Genomic DNA, 5,785 nt, shown 5'->3' with positions numbered 1-5,785 from the left:
GCATGGTGTCTAACATAGAGAACTGCTTTTCTTTCTTCCTTAAAACACATGCTTAGCAGTATTTTTAGACGTAAAAAAAAAAAAAAAAAAAAAAAAAAAAAAAAAAACCAAAAAACATATTACAGTCAAAACAAGACTCCCTGTAGAAGCTGAGAAGCAGCAGTTGGGGGAGGCACGGGGCTGCCTTCTACTGCATCCAAGGCAGAGAGGAGTCGTTGGGGAACATTTCTTACACTGGGTCCAGTGAGCCTAGGTCCAACGCCTGCCCTGAACACAAACCTAGTAAGTAGTCTGCGGAATAAATGAAGCTGGCACCAGATGGCTTCGGGGCTTCACCTGCTTGTCCTCGTTAGAGACAGTAGATCCTGCTCTAGAACACCTTAGAGAAAGTCTTCAGGCCACATATCCTCCTGGCCTCATAGCCTATGAGGTCTGTGCTATAGTAGGAACGGCTGCTTACGGGAAAGCATATCTCTTCCTCTTTAGCTGAGGGTCCCACAGCGGGAGTGGAGAGCAACTTGCTGCCCCCAAGCAGCCACAGCAGCTGCTGGGCACCGCTGTTTCCATATTTCCCGTGCCTGTACCAGGCATCCTGACAGCAGCGGTTGGCACCTGCTCTGCAGTGTGGCTTCTGGCAAAGGATCTGGGCTGCTGCGAGCAGGATCTCAGTGTCCTGCAGCCCTGAAACCAGGCGGCAGCAGCCTCCTCCTGCAGCCTTATGAAAAATAGAGACTTCGGAACTCCTCGCCCAGAGATTCTGACTCGGTAACTATTTCAATAACCTAAGGGAGTGTGTTTCCCAGTGTACCTGGTATTTGTTAGCTGCTGCGTGCCAAGTTTATCCTCAGTGCCTCCTGTCCCTGATCCCTTCCGGTTTACCTTCAGTGAGGCAGCAGTCATTCATACTAAAGCCCAGATTCTTAAAATGTGGGTCATGTTCTATGGTGATATAGTGTAACCAAATGTGTGTGTGTGTGTGGGGGGGGGGCTCCACAAAAAGGCAATTTCTGAACATGCAACAACTAAAATAAATTTAAAGGCAAATACTCTATGGACTCAAGGGCTTACTAGCCGTGCTCCCTTGTGTTGTATCACGTGACTTCATGAAAGCCTTGGTTTTTGGAAACACAGCATGAACACCTTACACTGAGCCATGCTACGGAGACATAAAATGCCAGCGAACATGGCCTGAAGCATCTCAGCCAAGACTCAAGACGATTGTGCATTACAGACTGCAGTGTTTTTTCTTTATATTTGGTTTCCTACTCTTATAGAAAATAAAGACTCTCAATACTTCTTTATTGTTATTCCTCAGCATGTATTAAATTAATTTAACTTTAGATTGCATTATGTTATGCTAACATGTTTGGCTTGGGGTTAGGAAAGCATTCCTGACTGTTTCCGAAGTGGCTGTAAACTGCACTCTTCCATTTTGTACTATGTATTTATGCAAAGTGGCATTCTAAGCACTGATGGCTGTAAAACCAAAATATCAATCAACTCTGAAAACTATTGAAGACCTCCATGCCCTGCAATATCAAATACTCAGCCAAGATTTAATCATTTATGAAAAAAAGAAACATCTCTCAATAGTATTCAAATTTTCTTTCAGCTTTAATTAATGGTAAAGTTGTAATGTATACCCAATAGCTTTCTCTTTGGCTTATTCTCACCGATGCTTGATTTATATGCTCATTTATATACTTAATACCTGGGATATTTACATATTTCTAGGGCAATAAGACATTTTGTAAGTGGGAAAAAGCTTGATAAGGCCTAGTCTAGACAGCGTGTGGAGTCATGACCTAGAGCGCTTGCCAGCTGACCACGAAGGCTCAGCTGCTTCGTGACCCCAGAAACCTTTGCAGCCCAGGTAATTCTTGTTCTCGTGCACGCCGGCTTCTAACCTGCTTCCCAGACTTTCTCTACATGAACTGAGCTAAATGTGTTTTGGACTTGGAAGGCCTGAGGGCATGCTTCTAACATAGTTTATAAAACAAATTGACACAATTTGAAGTGCCCTTTCTAATTCCTGAGCCATCCAGGGCCCTAAAAGGTCTCATCTTGCCTGGGAAAAAAACCATTACTGGGCATAAAAGACCCACTTTTTCCAAAGTTTTTCTGATGTCTGAGTAAAAGGATAACTGCAGATATCTTTCCACCTGTCTTGTCTTTGAAATAAATATGCAGCAGACTGTCTTTTCTACAATCCTCTGTTCTCTTCCTGCATGCTGATAGGAGTAATGTTCCTTTGGCATGCGTTCCCCCCTTGTTAGTGTAAAGTGGATGTGAGATGCTCGGAGTGTTGATCTGTATCATTACTCTGACGTCTCTATTGTTTTCTATTTAATAAAAGCATAGCCAGAGGCTCGCCGTCTAGCCTTTGATTGCTAATTTCCCAGGAGTGTTATTGTTATGCTTTCAAATGGCACTCCATAGAACTAAGTATTATTGTATTAGCTCTTGTACCTAGCATGGGTTTTGGACATGAGGGGTAAGCTTAGAGACAGAAATCTTTGTTAATTTTATCAGTGACAAGAGCGTACATGCATTTGATAGAGCATAAACAGGAGGATCAGAGCACAGAGGAGAAACTTCTGTTTCCACTCAGGGAGACCACAGGAGGACAAGCATTTTGAAGAATTGGTAGAAAAATCCTTCAGACATGCTGCTTTGTAAAACTAAGGACCCAACAGTGACATCTGCACGTGATGAACTGCCCCTCTCCTTGTCTGGAAGATGTGTGTATAAAAATATACTTTTAACTTGAGAGGCAACAGATGGTGTGCTTTATTAAGACTTGGTATAGGCTAGACCTGACTACAGATGTTATTCTTGTGGTGCAGAGGATAGGACATATTCTGCAATGTCTTGGTCATTGAAAGCCATAATGGCCTTCTAGAGCCTGCCCTGCAGCCTGGGTGGGGTGGATGCCTCCTCCAGCTGCAGTCCCCACAAAGCATCCCCACTAATGCAAGGCTCCATCCACCCCAGGGTCCTAACTGCAACCAAAGTATACATGTGGACTCAGCCACACTGGTGGAACCTTGTCCTCTCTGTGCTGTTTATATGGCTTGTTAAATTGCCTGTTTTACTACTAATAAAAAAGAGAGAAATGAAAATATTAAGAAATTAATAAATGTATCATTTCTTATAAACAATAGTACTCAATATTAATCTATGCTGCTGAAATATTTGAATGTTCACAAATGAAAATTTTTATTTATACAAATAATTTTTTGAGGTTTAAAACTGAATTTCAAACATCTAAATAATTAAATACAAAGACGGCAGAGGCATCCTTTGGAGAATGTAAAACATTTTCCAATGCTTTTAAAGCTTTGATTTAAAAATCAAAAATCTTTGATTTTTCTTTTTTAAAATAAAAGAGTTGTGGTAAATTCCAAAAAAAGAAGCAATGGTGACTGACTAAAGAAAATGCATACTGGTCCTATTCGCTTTTAAATGCTACAGCGGGGTACAAACACTAGGAGAGAGAGCTATGAAAGACAGGAGCTGCCCTGCAGACTCAGCCACAGCAAGAGCATCCTTCCCCTGGCCCCTCAGCACACAGGAATGCCTGTTCATTCACCCGCTTCCTTGCAGGCTCTGCTTCCAGGATCCAGGGAAGCTGTGGGACACTTGGTAATACAGCAGACGTCATTCTTTGTCCCACTGAAGGGTAGTAATGGCATCAAGTGGGTGGAGGCTCAGGATGACGCCCGTGATGTGCAGTGCAGCCTAACCCCCTCGGTAACAAATAATTATCTTTTAAGGCTTAGAATGGGGCTGATGTCATTAGGTAACAGCTTACTGGAGCTGCCTTCCGGCTCTCAGCAGCAGGAAGAAGAAAACAAAAAACCTAGCCCACCGCAACGTAAATAATTAAGAATTTTATTTCTCTCACAAACTGAGCAATGTGAGGATTGCCAGGTCACGGGTTATGATGCAACTCAGTGATGCCATTAAAGGCCTAAGACCCTTGGAAGGGGACTTAGAAGATGGACATTTTAGCTGGGGAAATTACCAAAAGATGGTTGAGCTTTCTAGGGAAGGAAGGGGTTATGAGGACCTTAGATAGACCAATGGTGGAGGGTGGCTACAGATACACATTTCCTTTTCTGAGACACCTCTGCTGTTAGCCTGCTGTGACTATCCAGGAAAACTCTACCCACAGTGTTCCATGCTATTTCCAGGCAGCCCCTTCTAATGTTTTAGTCTTTGCAGGCTAGGGAAACATCAGAGCCAGGAGGGCAAACCAAAGGGAAACAGATTTCCTCATTAGAACCGGAGCTGATGGGCCTCTCCTTTCCTCCGCCATCGTGCGGTTTACACCTGATCCGGCTTCTCACCATGTCTTCTCGCAAGACTTTCAGAATCAAGTGATTTGGCCAAGAAACTAAAGCAAAATTGTCCTATTCTTCAGTGGATCTGGATGAAAACTGGTAACAAAATCAGGTACAACTCTCAGAGAAGATACTGGAGGAGAACGAACCTGGGTCTGTAAGGATTCACACAATGGCAAGACTGAGGGTTTATATTGAATTGTGGTCATCCATCAGTCCTACCAGATGGATTTCAACATTTTTTTTTATTTTCTATATTCTTTGCTTACATTCCAAATGATTTTCCATTTCCCAGTTTCCCCCTCCCTAAAAGTCCCATAAGCCCTCTTCCCTCCCTCCATTCTCTGATCTACCCCCTCCTACTTCTCTGTCCTGGTACTCCCCTACAATGCAGGATCAAGCCTTCCCAGGATTTCAACATTTTTAACCTTGAGACTTGCTTGTGTCTAAATTGGGGTGTTTGTCCAGTAATACAATAGCTGATGCCTTCAACATATAAAGGAAATCCATTCATATCAGCCTGGACATCTAAGAATAGGTCAAGAAGCTGCCAAGAGGGTAAAGTATGGTAAAGATGTTTTTCTTATTTGTTTTTTTTTTTAATTGAAAATTTTTCTAATAACTTAATAGTGTAAAATCAAAGATAACATCAATAGCAAATTCAAAATTACAGGATGAGATTTTTGGACAGAATTCCAGCAGCCGGTGGGAACGACGAGAAAATAGCTGGCCACGTAGCATGCTCTTTTCTGTGGCAATGCGATGCTGTGATGAAGACGTAACTGCTCCTGCCACCCCCAAGGGAATATCTGGTGATTAGCTCCCAGCCCACTGCAGTCACTGCAGCCCACTGCAGCCCACTGCACGGGAGGAGGCCAAGGACTCCTCTGAGCTCAGAGGGGAGAAGGAGTGGCAGTTCCCTAAGCAGTACAACAATTAGTAAACGCTTCCATGGATGTGAAAATGAAAAGCACGTCAGATGAGACACAGATTCTCAACCATGCCCCATCTGCAGGGCAGACAGATGGGTTGGACTCAGAGACAATAGCCCTGAGAGGAACAAGCCACCAAGTGGCCCTGATGGCAGCGTCTACCCTGAAGTTGTTTAAGATGTTCCCAACCCTTGGCTTTCCCGCAATCCTGGCAAGGTTGATGAGATTTGTTTTAATTTGTACCTACACCATTCATGAACTGACTCTTTATATATTTGCTGATGGTTTCCAGTGGCAGCAGCTGCTTCCTGAGGTCCTGTGATCAATCTTAAAGAGATGCATTACACCAGTCTAATGACCCTGACCTCACACTGAGAAACCTTAAAACAGACCAAGTTAAAAATTGACACCTGGCAGTCACTCAACAATTCCACTATACTGCCCTTATGCTTACAAGGAGTGGCTCTGGGGTCATCAACTAATATCTCTCTAATAATCAGGAATTTT

At 43.1% G+C, this 5,785-nt stretch overlaps 1 pseudogene; it reads left to right on the top strand.

Annotated features, from left to right (window-relative positions):
* The first annotated feature begins 4,353 nt into the window (after nt 1–4,353).
* Nucleotides 4,354–4,507, top strand: LOC127677445 (60S ribosomal protein L39-like; annotated as a pseudogene).
* Nucleotides 4,508–5,785: the final 1,278 nt, after the last annotated feature.

Source organism: Apodemus sylvaticus, chromosome 2, assembly GCF_947179515.1.
Source record: "Apodemus sylvaticus chromosome 2, mApoSyl1.1, whole genome shotgun sequence".
Taxonomy (NCBI): Eukaryota; Metazoa; Chordata; class Mammalia; order Rodentia; family Muridae; genus Apodemus; species Apodemus sylvaticus.
This window is presented reverse-complemented; position numbering and strand designations above follow the sequence as displayed.